Here is a 26,259-nt window from a genome sequence, read left to right as displayed (position 1 = left end):
CGAAAAAATGCTGTTGGCCCAATGGAGGGCCAACGATAAGTGCAGGATACCAGTTGTTGGCCCAACGGAGGGCCAACGATATGTGTAGGATTCCAGTCGTTGGGACAACGGTGTACCAACCGTTGGGCCAACGTTGCGCCAATTAGCAAAATGGCGTTGGGCCAACGTTGGAAATCTTCGTTGGGCCAACGAAGAGTCTGCCGTTGGCCCAACGTTGGGCCAACGCATGTCTGCTATCTGGGTTCTTTTAAATATGAAATATTTTATACGTATTTGTTCAATGATACACTGTATTGACACACATTTTGTTTGAAGAAGCTGTGCTCACGACATTTTTTGCCAAGCCTTTTCCCATAGAAATACGATGCCAAAGTTTGAAGCAAAAATCAGAAACTAAGTCATTTAGGTTCAAATGGCAGACATACAAAACTGTTACATAACATTCGCACCTGTAGTTCTGTAAAATAAGGTTATCTTACATCTTTGATTACTGTAACGTTACATCTGTTTAACAATTACAGTATCGCCACAGACACAACATAGATATTCTACCGTTTGTTCTGCCAGCGTTTTCTTCTAAACGTTTTTTTTAGTTTTATACAATAGCGACCTCATATCAACCATTTCAGTTAAAAAGATGTTTGGACCGGTTACGAGATGTGTGTGTTTAAATTCACACGTGGCAATTTAATTCTTGTCCGCGATTTTTTTCTACAACCCGATACCTTTTTCATTAAGTAAGCGATGCAACAGTAACGCAGAAACTATATTTAAGAACTGTCTTGTCTGCTAACCAACCGGTCAACGCCAAGACCACTGTCGAAGATGGAACAAAACTAGACTAAAACACACTGGAATCGCCAAATTTTATTTTCTTTCATCAGTAAACGATAAAAACTCAAACATCACATGCTTACAAGACACTAAAGGTCTTTGGTATACGACCTTGGCCGCTGGATACGATCTCCATAGCACCTAGCCAATTTGTATTACGGCATATCCTCGTAGCCTGGTTCCCGGTCTGAACTTATAGTACTGGACAGGTACTCCAGATTAATATCCTCTTTGATAGCACTTTCTGGAAGTTCTATTCTTTTCAGTTGCGACTCTGTTGAGATAGATATGAGTCAGTATACAGTATGTTATCATCATTCCCTTTCAAAGTCGAGATGTGACTGTTCTAGATATCTCATCTGGTTTTATAAGCTATGGCTGTTTCAAGCCATTATTAATTAAAAAAAAAATTGAAGTACAAAAAGAACATTCATATTAAATAAATAATACTCTAACACCATGCTAATACCAATTATGCTGTCTAAATCATCCTAGGTGGTTTGAATTCAGTTCGAACACTTAAATATTCATTCAATACTATAAAGTTTTGAACGATTACAAAACTAACATTATCAAAGGCTTTTTAATTTAAATGTGTTCCGTTCAAATAATCAAAAGTAAAAAAGTGATGAATTTATTTCAAACAGACACCGCAGCTGGATAAACTGTTACATAACAATTACACCTGGTGAGACTGGGCCTACTCTACGGTTCATCAACACTTGATAAAACATCGTGTTTTACCTGTAAAATGGTACACTGAACCAGTCTGTTTTTTAAAGCAGACGGATCTATTTGCCTAGATTTAGAAACGTTTTATGACCGATTAATTACGTATACAAGCAAGAATAGGATAACGGTAATACAGCAGCAGACGAATCTTTAAGAGACTAGACATGCAAAACGGTAACACGAGCAAAGTGGTCTGCGTCTGCGTTTCTTCTAAAAATTTTATAAGATCTTACTTTCCAAATCACAGGGCAATGCAGTCTATACAAAAAAAAAATCCAATGTAAAATTAAATTCTCTTTATGGTAACATTTAACAAGAGCACCGCCTTGCGGATGCTGACGCTCATCTGATTTTTTTTGTGTAATAGAAATATTGTCCTACCCATGATTTTCTAAGTCTAAAAAGGGCCATCATTCTTGCAAAAAGCAGGATAGAGTTATGTTTCTTGATGTACAGTGTCCACTTATGATGGTGAAAAACTGTTGCAAGTTTTAAAGCAATAGCTTTAATAGTTTATGAGAAAAGTTGACTTAAACATAATACTCAACCAAGAAAATGATTTTCTAAGTCAAAAAGGGGCAATAATTATTGCAAAAAGCAGGATTGAGTTATGTTGCTTGCTGTACAGGGTCAGCTTATGATGGTGAACAAGTGTTGCAAGTTTCAAAGCAATAGCTTTGATAGTTTAAGAGAAAAAGTTGACCTAAACATAAAACTTAACCAAGAAATCTGATATTTTCTAAGTCAAAAAGGGGCCATAAATCTTGCAAAAAGCAGGACGGAGTTATGTTTCTTGCTATACAGGTCAACTTATGATGGTAAACAAGTGTTGCAAGTTTTAAAGCAATAGCTTTGATAGTTTAGGATAAAAGCTGACCTAAACATAAAACTTAACCAAGAAAACTGATTTTCTAAGTCCAAAAGGGGCAATAAATCTTGCAAAAAGCAAGATGGAGTTATGATTCTTGACGTACAGGGTCTGCTTATGATGGTGAACAAGTATTCCAAGTTTCAAAGCAATAGCTTTGATAGTTTAGGAGAAAAGTTGACCTAAACATAAAACTTAACCAAGAAATCTGATATTTTCTAAGTACAAAAGGGGCCATAAATCTTGCAAAAAGCAAGATGGAGTTATGTTTCTTGCTATACAGGGTCAGCTTATGATGGTGAACAAGTATTCCAAGTTTCAAAGCAATAGCTTTGATAGTTTAGGAGAAAAGCTGACCTAAACATAAAACTTAACCAGGCAACGCCGACGCCGACGCCGACGCCGACGCCGACAACCGCTCAAGTGATGACAATAACTCATCATTTTTTTTTCAAAAAATCAGATGAGCTAAAAATGCTATCGTGTTTTCAATCTGATACCTTATAAAGTGCAAGTCGCAATACAAAATATAGACATATTTTCTAGAATTGCATCAGTCGCCTTACTTTCAAGATACTGCGCATGTTTGAGAACAGACAAAGAATGACATACTGGACACGATTTCTCTAAAAGCACCTCTTTAAAATAAAATAAATGTTTTGTTGCCTTCTACTCTTTTTGTTATTCGCTGAAACTAATAATCGTATTTATAGGAACCGACTGTCATGCATTTCTGTTCTTTTTTCATGCATCACATTGTTTCAAGAGACTGTCTAAATAGTAATGCTGAGATCGAGCAGCCAGCTGATTTGGACCTCTCACAATGTCTAGTAGCAACCTACTCTCAATTTTTTTTTCGTTGAAAATATGACTGAAATCCTCCTGGTTTCAAATGACCAATGTCAAGGGCACATGCTGTGGCTCCTGGTCAAGTTACATAGATGGTATCATGAAAACATTATAGGAGCAAGCAATTTCGTTGAATTGGTATCCCCGCCGAAGAATTGTTTTTGTCAGAGTCGCCAGGTTTTAGCGAGGGTATTAGAGGAATAAGGTATTGCAGAAACTTAATCAAGTTATGTAATTTAAAAACAAGGAACAGGCAGTTATTCCAACTCTGTACTTGTCCTAACGGGTCAACTACTGATAACTGCGAACTTCATATAAATCAGAGGTGGGGGTCAAATTATTTTGGACACTATGCCTTTTTATCAAATCGTCACGGAGAACACGCACGTCACCCAGGGATCAAACTCATAATTCTGCGAGCTGTGTATCTATCTGTACGCTTGCTAAATTGCGCTAAACGGGCAGATACCGCATACCTCTTTAAAAGCAAGATTTAAAGGGAAATAATTCTGATAATGAAATCTGCAGTTCTTAAACCCACTAAATTAATAATTAATGTACTGATGGAAAAGACAACATGAAGATAGTTATTTTCCTTTAGTGTGGAAGATGTAGCCAATGACATTGGTTTATAACTGACTTGCCGAGATAAATCATTAATCATTCCAGTCTATTTCAATAACAGCTTTACAATATGGTACCTATAAGCCAGTGGACACTCTTAAGAACTTTAGTTATACAAATGCAAATAATAGTAACTGTATGAAAATGACAGTATTATTGATTGGAGAGGGTAGGCTATTAAAACATCATCTGATATAACGGCATATGTTTGAAGTATCAAATAACCAATTAGCAGGTACTCGGGTCTTCCCCACTATCAATATTATTTACAACAAAAAGTTATGGGTGTGTTTAGCTTTCTCAGTTTTAAATTACTACATGTCATGAAACGGGGGCTTTATACATTATTTTTTTTATTCCATTTTTTTAAAGAGTATTTTTATTCAATTTCAATGATGATTTTATAATAACAAATAATAACATGGTCTAAAAATGCCAAGTCTCCACTGAATACGTATCAGTTATAAAAAGAAATGATAAAATGAAGAGTTAGGTCCATGTTTCAGAGAAAAAACTTCAAATCACCAATCACAGAAAGAAAGAATTGTTTTACATGAATATTATACAGCATATAAAAAATTAAATATTATTCTACAAAACCATTGAGCCCGCCCGCTTAGCTCAGTAGGTAAAAGCGTTGGTCTACGAATCGCGAGTTCGATCCTTGGGCGGGGCGTATGTTCTCCGTGACTATTTGATAAACGACACTGTGTCTGAAATCATTAGTCCTTCACCTCTGATTCATGTGGGAAAGTTGGCAGTTACTTGCGGAGAACAGGTTTGTACTGGTACAGAATCCAGGAACACCGGTTAGGTTAACTGCCCGCCGTTACATGACTGAAATACTGTTGAAAAACGGCGTTAAACCCAAAACAAACAAACAAACAAACAAAACCATTGTCAATTTACTCATATATGTATTGAATTCCGGAAAGGGCCTGCATGAAGGGGCTTCTGGACAGTTCAACGCCTTTAAAAACTCACCATTTTTAATAAGCTGCGTTTGCAACAATGACCCAGTGCTTAAACTTTACATAACCTGGTTAAACATCGTTTTTGACAATTGTTTACTTTCATACCTTTACAAATGGCATTCCTTTTTAAAAGGGGGACAACTCTTATAGAATATTTTAAGTATCCAATTCAGTCTATTTTGGTCCAAAGTATCATTTAATCGTACAAAATAGTTTTTAGGGGTTGAGTATGCTCTAGTACTAACTTTTCCATGGATCTGGTTTTTGTACAAATAATTTAAATTGTTAAACCCTTCAAATTTTCAACAATAAACTATATCAATATTAAGGTAGTTCTGCACGTTTTTATCGAAATTTTTTATCCAAATTTTCTCTACAATGTAGAATTTGATTAAACTGATTTTTCAAAAGTTCAGAATATACTTAGAAAATTCAGCAAATAAAAAAGATAGGGTTGTGTGCTTGAATTTTAGCTAGACTGATCTGAAAAATTTGGACCTCATGCAATTTTTCATATAAATGGAAGTCTATGGGAAAATCGCAACTTTCATAACATTTTCGCAAATAGAAATTTTTCTACAATGTAGATTTAATTAATTTTCTCAGTCTTAAATAAATATATGGTCTATAATTTGGTGAAATAAAATGGATAGGTCTGTGTGCTTATGTTTGAGATATCTGACCATAATTAAAGTGAACCGCACATTTCAAGCTAATTTTCAGGCATTATTCTGAATTATTTAACGCCTGTCAAATGTTTTAATATCATATTTAACTTTAGAAAGATACTAACAGTGCCATTGTAATAAATTTAGTTGCAGGTTGCCATTTATTCATGAAATGATTAATTTCATTTCCGTCCGCCGAATCCAGGCTTTATTCTATGTTTTCCGGATAAATGACGTTACGCCATCACTTCTGGTTTAAATAGAAGACAAGACAATAACATAATGACTGTGTAAAAATTACAACATTTATAAACACTTTACTTCTTATACTAAACATAACTGGCCGGACAATAACAAAAAGACTGTGTAAAAGGTACAATTTTTTTTTTTTTATAAATTTTGTACTTCTTATACTAAACATAATAACTATGTAACAAAATGATATTTCAGCATTCTTCATAAATCAGACAAGAATTTTTTGTATAAAAATTCAAATTAAGCAGGCATATACAAAAAGATAAGTAAAATTAAATCAACATAAAATATCTACATCAAAATTGAAAGCGACATGAATATTTAACTTCAAATGCATAAGAACAGGCAAAAAAGTTGAAATATTTGTAATAAAATGCTGTAAGATAACATTTATAGTCTGTATAATAAATTGAGCCGTGCCATGGGAAAACCAGCATAGTGGCTTTGCGACCAGCATGGATCCAGACCAGACTGCACATCCACGCAGTCTGGTCAGGCTCCATGCTGTTTGCTTTTGAAGCCTATTGGAATTGGAGAAACTGTTAGCGAACAGCATGGATCCTGACCAGACTGCGCGGATGCGCAGGCTGGTCTGGATCCATGCTGGTCGCACACCCACTATGTTGGTTTTCTCATGGCACGGCTCAATTAACACAAGAAAATTGCCAATAATATTATTGCTGATCAGTATGATCTTATCTTTGCTACAGTAATACTTTTTTTTCCTATTACCTTTTTTTTTTTTTTTTTTTTTAAGTGTTTTACCCTTTTCACAAACAAGTGAACAGTGCAAAATGCTTTTTTCAATCTTTCTGGTTGAGGTTACAAATTTAGCTTGTGAAATCTATACATCTTCAAATGCTAGAAGAACCATAACTTACTGGTACTGAATCATGCAGTCTTCAGTTTTATTTGTCTAGGCGAGTCATTAGGGTTGCTGATTTCAAATCACCTGCCACTTCCACATGTGGGATCGAAACCTTGATTGGGCTGTAGAATTTTCTATGAGGAAGCCATCCAGCCAGTCTGCAATGGTTGAGAGTTTCTTTTCAGGTGCCCACCCATGCCTGTAGTTATAATGCCTGGAGGGGCACCTGGAGTCTTCCTCCACCATCAAAAGCTGGAGAGGTTGCTGTATGACCAAAGTTGGTTGGTGTGACTTTAAACACACAACAACAACAACATTCATCGAGGGTGGTACAGTGCAATTTTTGAGATAAAAGATTGTGATATGAGAGTTAAAATTTTGCATTCCTTAGGCAGGGGTTTATCAGTAATAAATTTCTTATCTAGCTGGACAAATGTTAAATCAGCTGCTGTATTATGCATGAATTCCAAATAAGGCTAAATGTTTAATAAACACACTAAACGGTATGGTGTCATAAACTCCAACCATAATTGTATTGTCATTGCTTCATATCTGAGTACAAGATAACTAAGCTTATCATATAAACTTTGGGCAAATATTATAAATCCAGTGAAGTAAATGAGTAGATCTTTGAGACGCAAGAATGCTTTATTTCCCTGTATGTTTAATATTACAATAAATCAATTTTGAAGATGAAGATAAAATGTACGAAAACATCTGCTGCGGTTTTAGCACAGACTGTTTCTCACCTGCCTTTTGGGCACGTGCCTGTCATATACCATATACCTTAATCTATTCATAAATAGAGTAAATATGACAAAACTTGTGATAAATTGATAAAACATTAATACTACATAAGACCACTCTTTGAAAAGCGATTTTTACCTGTTAAATGGTTCGCTAATTAAGGAGTCATCAAACAGCTTAATGTAAGCCACTCCTATATTGTTAACCTTTTGAAAAGTGAAATATAATTATTACCCTTTAGTAATTTGAAAGTTTGGTCGGTAGAGAATAGATGAAATTCTATCTTACAGCAGTGGGTTTCACAGTTACTTCAAAATTGTAGAACATTCCCCTCAGTTACTTCAAAATTGTTGAACATTCCCCTCTAGGTAGACTATTCCCCTCTATGGAGACTATTTCCCTAACACTATACACCTCTAGGTTAGTCCTCTTAAAGCCTGTTACACTCAAACTTTGTTCGCTCACACTTGAAGGGACCAGCAAAATTAGTTCGAGTTATCAGTATACAATAAACAGTATACAGGAATTTTGTTGGGTTTTGATTACGAGTTGAAACGAAGGTTAGTGTTCGAATTATTTGAGTTCCCAGCGAACAAAGTTTTACTGTACTTATTAACTAGTCTTGTGTATTGCAAACGTTACCCAAGCTGGTTACTAACTACTAATGGAGCAGAACTGCTATTTAAAGAGTAGTTTTCAACCAATGCATAAATGAAAAAAATCCAGTCTGGTTAGAGAAACTCAAAAGTCTTAAAGTAGTGGACCAGTAACAACAAGGGTGCCATAGTCACAAAATACGCCTGTCAAGAGCTTGTTAAGTTGTAACTCTTGTTTCTGACCTGTGACCTCTAAGTCTGATCTAGACCTTAGACCTAGGGACCTGGTTCTTGCATTTCACACTCCGTCTCATGATGGTGAACAAGTTACATCAAAATCCATCCATGCATGAAGAAGAAATGCCCCAGGGAAAAAGTTGTCATTCTTGTATCTGACCTTTGACCTTTAAGTGTGACCATAGACCTACAGACCTGGTTCGTAAGCACGATACTCTGTCTCATGATGGTTAACAACTGTGCCAAGTTAAATCAAAATCCCTCCATGCATGAAAAAGAATTGCTCCAGACAGTCATTCTGGTATCTGACCTTTAGCCTCTAAGTGTGACCTTGACCTAAGACCTAAGGACCTGGTTCTTGCGCATTACACTCTGTCTCATGGTGGTGAGCATTTGTGCAAAGTTACAACAAAATCCCTTCATGCATGAAGAAGAAATGCTCCAGACAAAGTCATTCTTGAATTTGACCTCAAAGTGTGACCTTGACCCTTAGACCTAGGGTCCTGGTTATTGCGCATGACACTCCGTCTCATGATGGTGAACATTTGTGCCAAGTTACATCAAAATCTCTCAATGCATGAAGAAGAAATGCTCTGGACAAAATTCGTGGATGCTGTCCGCCCGCTACGGGCGTTCCCATAATACGTCCCTTCTTTCAGATGGGCGTATAAAAATCGACAAATCATTTATTCTCGATTTAAGATTTTAAAATCACACAACTTGAACTATATTTATGTCCGAGGAATGTTGAATTGCCTTACAAGAGTAGTAATCACAGGAAAAATTGTTGAATCATTACAGGTCACTACCTTCATTTGTAAACAAATCTGTTTTCTAGTGTCAAAATTTTCACTGGTCTCGTACATTCTTCCAGTTAAAAATTCTTAACAGTTCCAGCTCCACAGAACGAACAGACATAGAAGATTATATGGACTTTTCAGTCAAACTGCCAAGAAAATACCCAGCACACCTTGGGGGTTGTCTAGTATAATCTATGGATTTAACAGTCCAAATCCCTGCATTTTAAAGAAGTTTTTGAAAATGAAAGAATGCAGTTTATTGGAAGTGTCAAATTTATTTTAATTACAAGTAAATTTGTTTACAACTGTGCAGACTGGGGTATGAGCTCAAACTAAATGCAGATCATATTAAACATGGTGCCATCCACTGTATCCTCCAAGTAAAGCAGCATCGCATTTCAGAGATTCTGATACATAACATCTTGATACTCACGACTGTGTCGCCTTCAAAGCATACAGTATTATAATTTATATGCGTAGTAAAAAAATTGGACAAATAGACATATCTGGTAGATAGCTATCCAAAAAGCCATTAAAATTTATCTTCTTAATAATATATAGAATTATTTTTGCCAGGAGAATTTCCTTATGATCCTTTTTCTTGATGCGATTCTCAGCATAAGAATTAACTCTGGCGATGCCAGTGATGCAAGCAATTGTGTTGGCGGTATGCTAAGCAGTTCTCTCTTCTGTTGAAATCATCTTCATCATCATCATCATTGCTGTTTTCGTCTCTGATGTCGAGAGCAGAGTAGGAGCAAAATCAGGCTGAAGAAGTTGAAATAAGTCTTTTTTAAGTTTTTCCCTTTATTCTTAGACACCAAGGTTAGCAATTTGTGCCATTTCATATTCCCACCTCTCCAACCCTGGTATATAATTTTGATAGATAAATTGTTGTACAATTTCAAGATCACTGGTTTATTTCATGCATCAGATATTAAGGCAACTTTAATAGATATAAAGATTCTGACATAAATCACCGATCCAACATTTATTTACAGTTATTTTTTGCTATAAAATACAGTTAATTGCCAGTTATATTTCATATAAGTCATCAATCACATTTTCGCCCCATGTCTCAAAAAGAACCAGGTTATTGAATTAAGGAAGTATCAACCGTAAGCTGACTTATCACTTTTACTACTGAACATGATTATAATTTGCTTAATTTCAAGTTTGCTTTGAAGGTATAACAATCAGATTTAGGGATAAATACACCACGATTGTGTCCTTTTACACCTGTGGAGCTCCTTTGATCAAGATCTATTCTACAGACTTGAAAATTGATAAGAATTCAAACAAATTATTGCAGATACTTCAAAAGTAGTTATTATTGATGAAAGATCTCCAAAGCACTCTGTTTAAACTGAATATAGACTTAGCAGTTACATTGACAACAGCAATATTAAGATGTTAGCCTCTAAACCAATGTCCATAAAGATTTTTTTTTTTTAAAAAAAAGCTTGCGCTGTGCAAATATTTTCGCCTATGATTTTTTATACCAGTTTTGCCATACTTTGGTAGCAACCACATTTATTGCAACACTGCAACCAAATATCTGGAAATGCTGTACTGTCTGATGGGCTGACAGACAGACATTTATAATCATTTAATAAAACAAGAGAACATTTGTTAAAAAAATGTGAACTAGAATAACCACTTGAATAGTTGCTGCTGAACTAAATACTGTGAAATGATTAACCCTTATCATGCTGGACACGATTAATTCTGCCTTTGTGACCAGTGTAGATCTCGATAAGCCTGCACATATGTGCAGTCTGATCAAGATCTGCACTGTTTGCCAACTTCTCCATCTTTCAATTTGGACAGTACCATTAACTGTTAAAAGGGGTGCTTACCAAGAACATACTGACTGAATGGCGAACAGTGCAGATCTTGATCAGACTGCATGGATGTGCAGGCTGATCAAGATCTACACTGGTCGCAAAGGCAGAATCAAACGTATCCAGCATGATACAGGTTAAGATGAAAAATATATTTTCACTTTTTTTCTCACCATCAGATAGATGTGACTTTTTTCATCAAAACTACTTATTCTTAAATGATAATACATCCTCAAAGCATTCAATTCAAAATGATTTGTCTTATTTTTTAAAATATTCAAAACCTATAGACACTTCCTTCTCATAAAAACAACTTTATTATATTGTCAAAATATCAAATACTATACATATAGGCTATAAAATGGAGAAAAAAGTATTATAAAAGCAATATAATAACAGCATTATACCCATTTTTACCTTTGTAAGATATACAAATTATCTTGATACATTATCAAAGAAATTCTGGTGCAATATTAAAGTTATTTATGGATGTTAAAATAATTGGCATAAAATAAAATTATTTATTAACTGAGTGATTTGCAATAAAAACACATTTGCTTCACCGAATATGATTTACATAAAGTTACAATTTAACATTATTTATTTATAATAGGTAGAATAAGCTATGTGCAGTTTAATGGCTTTTTGAAATGTATGTATTCAATAAACTCTTTTATAACTACATTTTCATCTGTAAAAAAAACGTTAATTATCTACAAAGTGTAATAATGTAGACAATTAAATACGTAAATTTCTTATACTATTTCTGAGCCCAGACTGTTCAGACACTAAATCAGAAATAAATGTTTATAGACTTTATGATATTTCTTTATATACTGCATCTACTTTTTTCATAATTTGGAATAAAATATATTTACTGAATACATAAATGCGCAAAAGCACTCTAGCTGTCCATAAATGTGTCTGCACAAAATATACTGAATTATAAAAATACATAAACTGTCACTTAAAAGCCCACAACCTTTGACTACCAATACAAAAGACCATGAAATAACAAAGAGTTACTGCAGTTTTAAGTAAGTTATGGGATTTAATGCAGATAAAATGTTTGCGAATCTATGAATATCCATAGTCGTCAAAGGTTGCCCTGATGTGTGACTCATTTGGAAGAACATCGGCGATTTTAAGTTTGCTGAAAGACAGTGCAAGACAAAACAAGCGCACCGCCTTGCTGGTGCAGACGCTCATCTGATTTTTTTGTCTGTATAATAGAAATACTGTCCTACCAATGATTTTCTAAGTCCAAAAGGGGCCATAATTCTTGCAAGAAGCAATGTAGAGTTACAGTACTTGCTGTGCAGAGTCAGCTTTTAATGGCGAATAACTACGCTAAGTTTTAAAGCAATAGCTTTGACCGTCAAGGAGAAAAGTTGACCTAAACATAAAACTTAACCATCAAATCTGATATTTTCTATGTCCAAAAGGGGCCATAATTCTTGCAAAAAGCAGGATGGAGTTACGTTTCTTGCTGTACAGAGTCAGCTTTTGATGATGAACAAGTGTTGCAAGTTTCAAAGCAATAGCTTTGATAGTTAATAGAAGAAAAGTTGACTTAAACATAAAACTTAACCAAGAAATCTGTTAATTCTCAAGTCCAAGAGGGGCCATAATTCTTGTAAAAAGCAGGATGGAGTTAAGTTTCTTGCTGTACAGAGTCAGCTTTTGATGTTGAACAAGTGCTGCACAAGTTTCAAAGCATCAGCTTTGACCGTCAAGGAGAAAAGCTGACCTAAACAAAAAACTTAACCAAGAAGTCTGATAACTCCTAGTCCAAAAGGGGCCATAATTCTTGCAAAAAGCAGGATGGAGTTATGTGTCTTGCTGTACAGAGTCAGCTATTGATGGTGAACAAGTGAGCAAGTTTTAAAGCAACAGCTTTGATAGTTTAGGAGAAAAGCTGACCTAAACATAAAACTTAACCAGGCAACGCAGACGCCGATAAAGTGATGACAATAACTCATCATTTCTTTTCAAAAAATCAGATGAGCTAAAAAAGATACTCCAATTCATTCCCCATCTTTCGTTCTTTAGGGTGGAAGTTGTAACTGCGACCCCTGGTTTCGCAGTCATGCATGTATCATAACACCCCTTCTATGTAGACAGTACAAAATGTGTTACATAAGACAGTGTTTTGAGACAGCCCGTATCTACACAAGACCTTAGTATAGTTTGGTTTCGAGGGCAGCAATGTTTTTGTACTTTTAATAATGGAACGGTCTATTACTAATAGGTAGTGTTATTCAGTACAAAAGTTATTCTTTCCTAAATAAGGCAAGGTAAATCATGCTGATTTTCCTAATCAGCAGACGGGTCTATAAACTGAACTCCCAAATGTCAAAATCAAACTTTTAATACTTGAATTTCCCCCATTACTGCAAAAATAGAGTTAACTTGTGAAGGAATAATGCATAATGTTTAGTATTTTTTTATGAAATTAATAGTAACTGTTTTGTGCTTCACATAGAAATGTTAAAATTCTATCAGCCCAGATCTTTCCACGCCTGTAACATAATAAAACGTATTAGCGTCTGATGGCCCTTTAATGCTTCCATAGAAATTCATTTTGAAACTATTTCTGAAATGTCTAGGTCTGCAGCTCTCAAATATGGAAATATCTAACATCCGAGGCATATACTGACACTTTTAAACAACATCAAAAAGGACCTTTTGAACGATCTGACGAAGTTCCAAATATCTCCATATACCCTTGCTCCTTTATGGTCCCCTGTGGAATTTGTGTTTATTCCAAGTTCAAATATTATTTTGTAGATGAAAAGCTGATGGGTCGTGTTAAAGCCCAGGTATTTCCAAATTGTTAGAAAGTGCTGAAAATTGACTCCCCATTAGAAAAGAACAACAACAAACAAACAAAAAAACCAACAATTCCTTGCGCATACATTAGACGGGGTGACCCTCACTACAGACCAATGCAAATACGACTCGTTTTCAAGTTTAGCCTGTTTACTTTCATTTTCTTTACTTCAGGAAAAAGCTGACTGTCGTCTGACATCATTTTCTGTGTAGTCCAAACATCGTCCTAAGGATATAAGGCATTGGAAACTGACATTGCAGTTAAGCGAACCAAACTTACGCTAAGATCTTGTCACTTTACTGGAATGCAAAAGAAAAAAAGTCCAACACAACATATCTGCCTGGAGGCATATGGGTGGATAGAAAATTGCAGATTTAATTGATACACTTTATGTCCTGTCAGTACTTATATTGAATTAATCACCTTATTTAATGTTACATCAGAGCAAAGACCTTTAACAGATCAATGGCCCCCTATTACTTAAGTGAGACAATTATCATGCCCTAATAATAAATAAATAATTCATCACAGATACATCAGTCAAATACAGTGCTATAAAACCATACATTATATCATAAAAAATGTCAACTAATTGAAATGACATTGTTTACACCTATGTCAAAGACTATGTCATTTATAATAATCAATAGGTCACTAATTTCTTTGAAGTATCAAATATATCATGACCTAATTTCGGTGCACATTAACAAACAATCAATTCTTGCAAGAAATTAAAGAAAATGAAACTCTAAACTCCAGGCAGGGCAACTTCTGGTAAATACAGAGTATTGTGGTAAACAGAGTATTGTGGTAAACACATGGCTCCAAATTTGAAGTCCTGAGTCTCAGAAAAAAACCAGACTGAATCTTGCCAGATTAAATAAGACTGCCAAAATTGAGTCTTGTCTCCGTATCAGTTCCTAATTTTGTGGATAGCTCAAAGGTGAAAGAGGGGCTTTCCCAGCAGTTTCAGAAAAAGTTGGAAGTTCCAGGTCAAATTAAATTCTTGCTGCTCTCCTAGGAATCATACAAAATAGTGTTTTGATCAGATCTCTCAAAATTACCTCACTAATCTAAAGGTCATTATCTACCTCACTGTCCGATTACTTTTTGTTTACTTTCAGATGGTTACCAAAGTTCAGAATGATTCCCAATTGGGATATTAGATCTAGACACACACCCAGCCTGTGAATCAATTTCAAATTCACTCATTGAGAAATAGGTTACTGATTTCTTGTTTAACCTTGAACTATCCATCAATATTCCATCAAAGACTCTGGGTCAGCACTACAGGGTACTGTAGGAAGGCTATTAGATCAACCTCACCATTTATTACACTTTTTACTTTTTTCCCTTCCCCCAACATCCCAAACCCACCACTTTCTCTACCACATCCCTATTTCTATATCTATCATATAGTTAAAATGTACTTGTTGTTGGATTTTTGAAACCACCCATTTGCTATAATATTATCTTTCCACTACAGTTTCAAATTGTGGCAGGCCTAGCTACTTTGCGACATATGGCTCTGGCTGTATTTGCTTGCTCTGTGCTTCCTGGAAATCTACCTTAGGTTTGACTTTTGCAGCTTTTAACTAATGTGATCGTTACTGTTAAACTGTTGCAAAACTTTCTACTATGACTGTAAAAAAACTCTACATATCACCAGAGATTATTCAATGAAAAAGGTATGCCGTCATTCTGTCCATTATAATAGTATGTTTTTGTTGGTTTATAAGTAAAAATGATATAATTTAAGTCACACAACAACTGTCAACCTTTAATGGTCCAGAAAAACCATAGGTGCCTACCTGGAGATTTTTTAGGCATGCTTGCCTTTAGCTAGAACACCTGAAACACCTAGCTGGATACCTAAGTCATTTAAAGACTTTACATACTGAGCAGGGGGATGGGTCCACAATGGTAAGGGACAAATGATTTTAAACCAGTGACCTCAGCTCATAGGCTCTTCAAAATGAAGATAAAACTGTTCAAGCTGGATTGATAAGGTCAGTATACCAAACTGTTCCTGACAATCAAACAACTACGCCAATCCTGTCAATCAATACAAACAAGTCAATATCCTCCTATCTTGAATTCTAAGGGAAATATTTTGTTATATCTAAATTATTGCATTACTGGACAACGAACTTACTTCTTTGGGAAATACAATTACATCTTTCATAGATGAAATTATGATAAGACTTGCTTCCATTTTCACTATTTTATCAAGATGGAACAATTCTCTGGAACAATTAGTGTAACTTGCAAGAAAGTCAGTGACCTATGATAAGATAATTGGGGGAAGAGATACTACAAATAAGAGAGTCTATTACTGAATCAACAGTTATCAATTAATACAAATCAGAGATAATGCAAGAATTCTTCCTGAAATTCCTGTCTTGATTCGATAAAACTCTTTTAATTCTTATTTCAGCTGATGATTTTGTATTCTATGGTTTAATATTCTAATGAAACTTGGCATAAAGATGAACATGAAGAAATTATGGAAGAGGCCATTGTGAAAAGCACATGTTAAATTGCCATTTATGATGAAACATCATTTTCACAACAGGCATCTGACCATCAACCACCTTACATTTGAAATACACATTCATCAAACATAAAGGACTTTCCCTAAATACTAGAACTTTACAAATGAAATGCTATAAACATTATGAAAATAGATTCGGAGTTTATTTTACTGTTTTTGTTCACACAGTTACAGCATTTTTTACTTACGTTAGTTCCCCTTAAATTGCTAAAAATATAAATGATACCTGAAATACAGTAAAACTTGATCGAAACAAGACCTCCATTATAAGGCCATTAGCATTAAGACCAACATTTTTAAGTTTCCTTTTGTGTTGTTAAAGAACAAATTATGCTGTTGCTTTTAGTGACCACTTTTTCCGCTTTCCTTAGATGGTCTCCAAATGCAAGTTGTACTGTAACAGGATTACACTGATGATTCAATATTAACTGAGAATTACCCATGAATCAAACGACTATATGTTACATGGTCTATTGATCAACCTTTCCAAAAACACTTTTTCATTGACTGATCACCCCATAATTTTTGCACAACTCTTTTAAAATAATTTTGTATTGGTTTTTTTTTTCTCAAAAAGAAAATACCTTAACAACTGCTATACAAACATAGCTACCATCTATTACCATCAAAAACTTCAATAAAGGAATTCTGTTGATGTGAATCGTGGCCTTACCTTGTACAGATATCGTCAATTTTCCTGAATTCCCGTTATAATGGAGGAATTAAACATTGGCTGAAATTCTGAATGTTGCTACTATCATTATCTCTGTCATAATTACAATGCAATTACTAGCATAAAAGTATCATATTTTCAGTATCTAAACTGCGCAGATCGCAAAGAAATAAACCCAAGATTGGTATATTAAAATATAAAATTGATGAAAATTAGCGGCTTGTATTACCTTGTATAAGATATAATGTGCAAGAAAATGTGACAAAGTTATAACTGAATCAACAAAACAACTGCGTATTGGCATTATGGATTTAAGGTAGTTCTGCACATCTGAAATACCAGAAATGATGGTGTTCTTATTTATCTGTAAAACATAGAATAAAGCCTAGATCCAGAAAATGGAAAAGTAAATCAAACAAACAAGGATGACAATGTTTGTATTCTCTGACAAAAACTAAGGTCATAAAATCAGCATGAATTTAGGTCTCTTTAATCATGGGCAAATATCTAAAAAAAATAAGTGAAATGGATATACATTTTATTCAACCAAAATATAGACTATAATGTCAATTTACAACTGTGAAATATTTCTTTAAAATCTACATAGTAGATTTTTTCTGTATGCAGAAATGTCATCAAAACTGACTTTCCCATTACGAAATTTAGATTGAAGTACATGTTTTTCAAATCAGTCTAGCAAAAAATCAAATACAATTAAGACCCTATTTTTTTACTGACCAAATGTTTTTCATATACCTTTATGTTTTGAAAAACTGTTGTTTAATTGTAGAAAACATTTTGTCTTAAGATGCAGAACCACCTTATGGGAAGGTTTGTTTGTCTGGAAACAGTGAGAAAAGCGTGATATTCTGCACGGCAGTAGGTGGCCTTCACTCAAAGCATCAGTGTTTATTCATCATGTTATTGTAGCCTCAAACATAGTTGGCTAAAATATCTAAATTAAAGAGAATCTGGTTCAATTATTAATTCATTAAAATTTCAGTCTTTTCTAAGTATTTTTCACTGAAGTCTGGAGAGAAAAAAAAACTTTTTCAAACTGAAAATCTTTCTCCTCTCCCTCAAACACTAACAGTGATACAATGACATATATTTTAACTTTCCAAATCCTCTGGACATTATCTTCTATACTGACAATAATCACTAAAATCAATTTGTGTTTTCCATAAATAAATTCAGGATATCACACAATAGTAAGTAAGAAAGTGGCAAAATGGCCCAATGCAGCATATAGTCAAATTGCCTTCGACCTTGAGTGAACTTCATGCGAAACGAAGCATACGCTTTGCACATCACCTCAATATAGTAAACATTTATGCCCCATTATTTTAAAATTCCTAGTTGCATTACAAAATTGCAGAATGGACACAAATCCTTTACTTGTATTTTGACCTTCACCTGTAAACCTTGACCTTGATGTCATAATTTTGTAAAAAAGCAAAATAGAATTAAGGAACCTGTGCAGTGTAAGTCAGTTTATCACTGTGAATAAGTGTGTGAAGTTTTAATCCATTAACACAAGTGGTAACTGAAATACCAGCTTACACACAAAAACTTTAGCAACTCAGGACATTGAAGCGGACACACAGGCGAGTCCAATAGCTCTACCTATTCTTTGAATAGTTGAGCTAAAAATGAGACCATCAAATGCTGCAACTGACTCAAGCTTTATTATATCCATGGTCAAGGAGAAACTTTTGTGCTTTTTTTTTCAATAAATCTGCTACCATAACACCACTGTGTGACTTTGACACTGATCAAGGTAAGCAAAGCACATTGCCTAAATAGGCTTAAATATATTTTTGCCAAGTTGTAATTTCCTCATTTCTAACCCAGAGGAAAATCCTAACAAGGAGACATGTACCATACCATACCATACTAAACATAAATTTCAATTTATCTGGGCACTAGTTGGGATAGAATCCACATGGCAATGGCTTCCATCTGACCTTAACATTTGACCTTAATAAAAATATCAATAACATGAGCACCGCAATGCGGAGCAATATATGCCCGAAGGTGTGTCCTTTGTCCCCTAAGTGACCTTGACCTTGAAGCAAGCCATCCGAAACATGCACTCTGCATGTCAACTCAATGTGGTGAACAGTTGTGCCAAGTTTCTTTAAAATCCTTCAAGCAGTTCAAGAGTTACAGAGCGAACATGAAACAAAGTCATATGACCTTTGACCCCAAGTATGACCTTGACCTTGAAGTGAGTCATCCAAAAAATGTGCTTTGCACATCGTCTGGATGTGGTGAACATTTGTGTCAAGTTTCTTCAAAATCCTTCAAGGGGTTCAAGAGCAGACACAAAACTGCTAACGGATGGACACCAGCGTCATAACATAATACGTCCCTTCAGGCATATAAAAATATAATTTTTTGCAAATTCTGCCATCCGGATTATAACAAGCAAATTCGATGAATTGGTATCCCCCGCCGAAAGGGTTTGTGATGAGGAACGGAAAAACAGTATATCCGGCAAAAGTTAAGGATGTTACTAAGAGGCAAATAATTTCATTAGTCAAAATCAATTTAACAGAAAATGAATGCTATTTTTTGGTGGGGGGAGGGGGGGAGGGGGGCAGCGAGGGTGATTGGGTGAGGGCACAAAACATCATATGTTGATTATAAATATTGATGGAATATTAAAAATGAAAAAAAAAAAAGAATGGGGGGAAGGGGGAGGGGGCGGGGTGATGCATGCTTTGGGTGGTGGGCATGACTGGGTGGAGGAGTGAGGTGGGGGAATGGTACAACTTTGCATGTTGATAAATATTCATGGAAGGTTTGAAAAAAAATAAAAAGGAATGAAAAATTATCTTTTTTTTTGGGGGGGGGGGGGGGGGGGGTGACCAAGGCAAGGTGGTAACCAGGTGAGGGTACACAACTTCACATATTTATAATAAATGTTCATGGAAAAGAATGAAAGACGTTTAATGAAATTCTACCAATCTGTTGGTTTGTTATGTACAGATCTGAAGATTTTTAAACAATTAAAGGGCAATAACTCTAAGGAAAATTGACCAATTAAAAAAAACAAAAGGGCCATGATGGCCCTATATCGCTCACCTGTTATCATTGCACTTGAGGACAAGAAGGTCCTCAGAAAAAATATCTAAATCCAAAGGACAGGAACAACAAAGGGAAGAATTTAAACAAAAAGAAAAAAAAATTCTTACAAGGTATAGATGTGTCAAAATACACCTAAAAATTGGAGGTACCGTCCATGTTGTACTACTGAAAAGTGGTCTCGGTTTTTCCCTACGGCCAATAATAAAAAAGTTACTAAAAATAAGCTATTTATAGTAACGAAAAAGGGAAGTAATTAAAAAAAATATATATTGTAAGTGAACAACAGAAAGATCTGCCAAATAAATCTGTTGACATAAATGAAATTTCAGATCAGTAGCTTCATTAGTTACGGAGATATACCCATTTTAATTTGAAATAAAGGGAGGTAATTTGACATAAAATCAGTCCATAGTTATCTACTCTGATTGTCTCACTCCAACTAATAACAATAATGAAATTTCAAATACATCCTATAAGTACTTACTGATATAAATCCATTTTGATTACAATCAGGGGAGGTAATCAGATATAAAATAACTCTAGAACCTACGATTGGATCTGATTTGTCATGGAATCCAAGATTTATTGTTGTTGAAGACATTTTGGACGCTTGTATCAAATAAAACTATAAATGAAGTCTCTATATGGCTGCAAAAGCCAAAACAGCCAATTTTGGACCTTTAAGGGGCCATAACTCCGAAACCCATGATGGAATCTGGCCAGTTCAAGAAAGTAAGCAAGATCTTGTGGTGATACAAGTTGTGTGCAAGTTTGGTTAAAATCAAATCATAAATGAAGCTGCTATTGTGCAGACAAGGTCAAAATAGCTAATTTTGGCCCTTTCAGGGGCCATAACTCTGGAACACATTATGTGATCTGGCCGGTTCAAGAAAGGAACCGAGATCTTATGGTGACACAAGTTTTGTGCAAGTTTGATTAAATTCAAATTATAAATGAAGCTGCTATTGTGCAGACAAGGTCAAAATAGCTAATTCTGGCCCTTTCAGGAGCCATAACTCTGGAACCCATAATGGAATCTTGCCAGTTCAAGAAAGGAATCAAGATCTTATGGTGATACAAATTGTGTGCAAGTTTGGTTAAAATCAAATCATAAATGAAGCTGCTATTGTGCAGACAAGGTCAAAATAGCTAATTTTGGCCCTTTCAGGGGCCATAACTCTGGAACCCATAATGTGATCTGGCTGGTTCAAGAAAGGAACCAAGATCTTATGGTGACACAAGTTTTGTGTAAGTTTGATTAAATTCAAATCATAAATGAAGCTGCTATTGTGCAGACAAGGTCAAAATAGCTAATTTTGGCCCTTTCAGGGGCCATAACTCTGGAACCCATAATGGGATCTGGCCAGTTCAAGAAAGGAATCAAGATCTCATGGTGATACAAGTTGTGTGCAAGTTTTGTTAAAATAAAATCATAAATGAAACCACTATCGTGCAGACACGAAATTCTTGACGCACGGACGGACTGACGCCGGACGAAGGGTGATCACAAAAGCTCACCTTGTCACTATGTGACAGGTGAGCTAAAAATGACAGGCATCATCGAAGTATGTTGGTTCATATTTATTTCAAGTTTCATGCTACCAGCTTGTTACTGAGAAATTGCTGCAGATGTGGATTTTTCATTAAATCAAGGGCAGTAACTCTAAGGGAAATTGACCAATCAAAAAAAAAACTTGACGGGCATCATCGCAGTATGTTGGTGCATGTTTACTGGGTATTTCAAGTTTTATGAAATTCTACATGATAGTTACTGAGAAATGGATGCAGATGGACATTTTTGGGCATTTTTCATTAAATCAAGGGCAACTAGAGATGCTTTTGAGAAAAGCGCATGTCACCCACAACTGACGCTATGTAAAATGTCTAGTTTCTTTAGATGGTTTAGACGATTGGATCCAATTATATGGTCTGGATGAGTGGATCCAATCAGTAATTCAAGGGCCATAAATCAAAAGTGGTTGGGTGGATTTGGCTAGTTATCGAACTTGGCTAAGGTCTTATGGCCAAATGCATTTTGTTCAAGTTTAGTGAAGATCGGATGAGAAATGTTGGATTTAGAGAGCGGACAAGAGTAAAAAGGTGGATTTTTCGGAATTCAAGGGCCGTAACTCAAAAATGCCTAGACTGATTTGGCTAGTTATCAAACCTGGCCGAGGTCTCATGGTCAAACACATTTTGTTCAAGTTTGGTGAAGATTGGATGAGAAATGTTCGACTTAGAGTGCGGACAAGTGTAAAACTGCCAATTTTTCGATAATTCAAGGGCCGTAACTCCAAAATGCCTGGACTAATTTGGCTAGTTATCGAACTTGGCCGAGGTCTCATGGTCAAACACATTTTGTTCAAGTTTGGTGAAGATCAGATGAGAAATGTTTGATTTAAGAGTGCGGACAAGAGTAAAACTGCCAATTTTTCGATAATTCAAGGGCTGTAACTCCAAAATGCCTGGACCAATTTGGCTAGTTATCGAACTTGGCCGAGGTCTCATGGTCAAACACATTTTGTCCAAGTTTGGTGAAAATTGGATGAGAAATGTTCGACTTAGAGTGTGGACAAGCTTTGTGACAGACACACACACAGACTGGAGTAAATCAGTATGTCTCCCACACCACTGTGTGGTGGGAGACATAATAACTCTAAGGAAAAGTGACCAATCAAAAAAAAAAAACTTGACAGGCATCATGGCAGTATGTTGGTTCATGTTTATTTCAAGTTTCATGAAATTCTACCTGCCAGTTACTGAGAAATGTCTGCGGACGGACAGACACACGGACGTGACGGATGGACAACGTCATTTCAATAGTTATTTTGTCCCTATGACTTACAATATCTATGTGTAAAAGCCATTTTAAACTGGATATATTAAACTAAATCTTCAACAAGAGCTCCCCCAAGCGGGGCAATATACGTCCAAAGGGTTATATCCGAGGAGGACGGAAGCAAAATTAAAAGAAAAAGCAAAAATAAAACTTAAGATTTTTTTTTTTGGTGGGGAAGCGGATGGGGGTGGGGGGAAATGTAGACTGTTGCAGTCTGCACATCATCTCATCACAACCTGCCTATATTCCAAGTTTCAAGACAATACATAATACTTTTTAAGTTATACTCTGGACACGAAATATTATGGGCAGATTTGACCTTGACCTTTGACCTGCCACCCTGTTTCATGCACTATGCATATCGTCTGATCACCACCTTACTACATGCCAAGTTTGAAGTCAATACCTTGAATAGTTAAGAAGTTATGCGCCGGACACGAAATATGACAGACAGATTTGACATTTGAGCTCAATTTGTGACCTTGACCTTCAACCTACAGATCCCCTTCATTTGCTCTGCACATCATCTCATTGCCACCTAGCTTCATACCACGTTTGAAGTCATTGCATGGTTATTTAGCTATGCTCCGGACATGAAAAATATGACAGACAGTTTTGACATTTTAGCTGAATATGTGACCTCCACCTTTGACCTACAGAGCTGGTTCAAGTGCTCTGCACATCATCTCATCCCAATCTGCTTATATGCCAAGTTTAAAGTCAATACCTTTAATGGTTATAAAGTTACGTTCCAGACACGAATTATGACGGACGTACGGACGATCACGTAATACCTCCGTTTTTTCAAACCGAGCCTATATAAAATAAAAAAAATTAAATGTGACCCCACAAAACATCTGTTGAAATAGAAAGCCATGTGCTCTGGCACTTTAGATTTTTAAGTGTCAGACAGGAACTAGATTTGTAGAGGGGGATATATGAAGATTTTATCACTGATGAAATCATATCTTTTACTAAAGTAATACAGCTGGAGTTTTAAGTATATATTGATAAACATCTTCTTATGAGCTTATCAGAGAAAAGTCAGCTTTAATCTTGCTGACACAATCTAACTGCTATATGGGTCACAAAAACCCTGATCTCCAATTTTCCGGTACAGTTTTTGACAATATTTTTTCCATATCTACAGTATGATAAGGAAGCAGAAATATAAATAGTGCAGAAAACAAAAACATACTGAAGATAGAACAGTCTCAGATGGCAGTTTATGAGCAGTGTGAACTGGAAGGGAAAGTACTACTGTAAACAACTTCTGGTTTAATGTTGTTTTTTTCCCTCAGCAACAAACTGCATATGGATGGTGTCTGGAATTTTATAACATCATCAATCATAAAGAAGAAATAAAATACCTATATTACTGGTTTTAGTCTGGAAACCAGTCTGAGAAATCTGGCATCTGATTGGCTGATTCTGGATTCAAATTTTCAAATTGACCAATGGATTGGTTTCATTCCGAGGCTTAAAGTTTAAATATATTTACTCTCTTGTGGTGGCAGTTTTATTGAAAAACAACATTTTCCTCTTGCAACATGCACATTATGAAGCTTGAACCAGTTGCAACATTTGACGGACTAGTGTGAAGAGTTGCATCAAGTCATACATAATGATAAATGTCAGCTGGATATCACTGCAACCTCTTTTTTAACATTAATATATTAAAATTTTATCAACTATAAAATAATTTATTTGAAAACACATGCTTGCGTATTTTGTTTTTCTCTCAAAATGATGGTTTTCATGAAAGATTGTCGAAATGAATGTGATTTCAGTCTGATCAGTAATTTTCATCATCAGGACTAAGGCAGTGCAAGCACTCCTGTATGGTTCCGAAAGCAACAAGATTTTGTTTTATTTATTCTTATTTGCTTATACTGTGTTGCATAGCCATTATTAATCAATTTTAGGCCCAGGAAAAGCAACAAGAAAGAATGCTGCATTTTATTCCCTCATAAGATTCACTTGTTTTAACTTAACCAGGAAAAGAAACTTCAAAAGTTGAGCAATGTGAACTGATCTGAGCCGTAAGTTATATCAGATAATTGTTATGATAAATAGAACATATTAACAATTTCAAATAGCAAGGTACATATCATTCTGCCATGCAGTTTGTAAAAGAAATATTTTATTAAGTACAACTTTGAATTATAATGTCCTTTTATCAGCTGTCTATCATTCCAGTTATGCTCAACTTGCGGAAGAAATAAATGACAAAACGAAAGAATGCAAATACACATTTAGTGTCGAAGAGGCTTCATTTTTATATCTATTGTCATTTGTACCATTCAAATGGGTATAGAATGAAGCCATAAAAATAGATATCAACTGAGTCATAATGATGGGTATTGTAAGTTATGCTCTGGACAAGAAATATGAAGAACAAATTTTACCTTTGAGCTCCATTTGTGACCTTGACCTTTGACCTACGGACCTGATTCACGAGCATTGCGTACCACCTCATCACTACCTACGTTACATAATATGCCAAGTCTAAATTCAATACCATGAATGGTTATTAAGTTATGCTCTGGACACGCAATATGACAGACGGACAGACAGGCAGAATGACAGACACGCACCATCACATAATAGTCCATTTTTCCAAAACGGGCGTACAAAAATGAAAGAATGTAAACACATATTCAGTTTTATATCTACCACAGTTTATGCCATTAAAATAGATATACACTTAGTCATAATGATAGGTATTGTAAGCATTCTTCAGCACTATTTAAAATTAATCTTCGTCATGTTTCTAGATTTCTATCTTTTCGACACTAAAGTGTGCCGTCACCTTAAAAAAATCCAACCATTTTGCAGAGCATGCAGTATTTCAATAAATGCGAGATGGGTATCTCACCAAAAAGACACTTTTAAGTTTGATAACATCATTATAATATTATTTTTTATGCTCCATACTTTACATCACATTTTGTATATCTGGTGTTGAATTTCTTGCCATTCGCTTAAATACTGCTGTAGGTTCATAACAAGATGCTTGGTAGTTTCCCCCAAGGCCAGTACCTGATGTAACAAAAGCACCGCCTACGGGTGCCATCGCTCGTCTGCAAGTGCTGGACAATATGTAAGAAAAGAGATAGTTCAGATTTTCTAAGTACAAAAAGGGCCATAATTCTGACAAAATGCATATTAGAGTTATGTCTGTTGAAATACATAGTCCCCTAATGATGATAAACAAGTGTGCAAGTTTCAAAGCTGTAGCTCTCATAGGTTTTGAGAAAAGGTGACCTAGTTAAACAAGAGGACTATCATGGTCCTGAATCGCTCACCTGTTCCCACATGACCCAGTTTTGAGTATGACATCGTTTTTTCTATTATTTGACATAGTGACC

General features: G+C 35.3%; 1 long non-coding RNA gene across 4 annotated transcripts in view; it reads right to left on the bottom strand.

The window, feature by feature from the left end:
- Window positions 1-852: 852 nt before the first annotated feature.
- Window positions 853-26,259, bottom strand: part of LOC123524661 (uncharacterized) — a 95,165-nt gene continuing 69,758 nt past the window's right edge. Inside the window, exons 10-12 of one of the 4 annotated variants that reach the window (XR_008370237.1) lie at window positions 6,686-6,830; window positions 5,675-5,799; window positions 853-1,108 (exon numbers count right to left, since the gene is read on the bottom strand). This is a non-coding gene — a long non-coding RNA (uncharacterized LOC123524661). Of the gene's footprint in view, window positions 1,109-5,674; window positions 5,800-5,822; window positions 6,831-26,259 lie in introns of those variants that run through there. The other 3 variants (XR_008370239.1, XR_008370238.1, XR_008370236.1) reach the window with 3 other exon arrangements.

The sequence above is a fragment of the Mercenaria mercenaria genome, chromosome 3, assembly GCF_021730395.1.
Source record: "Mercenaria mercenaria strain notata chromosome 3, MADL_Memer_1, whole genome shotgun sequence".
Taxonomy (NCBI): Eukaryota; Metazoa; Mollusca; class Bivalvia; order Venerida; family Veneridae; genus Mercenaria; species Mercenaria mercenaria.
This window is presented reverse-complemented; position numbering and strand designations above follow the sequence as displayed.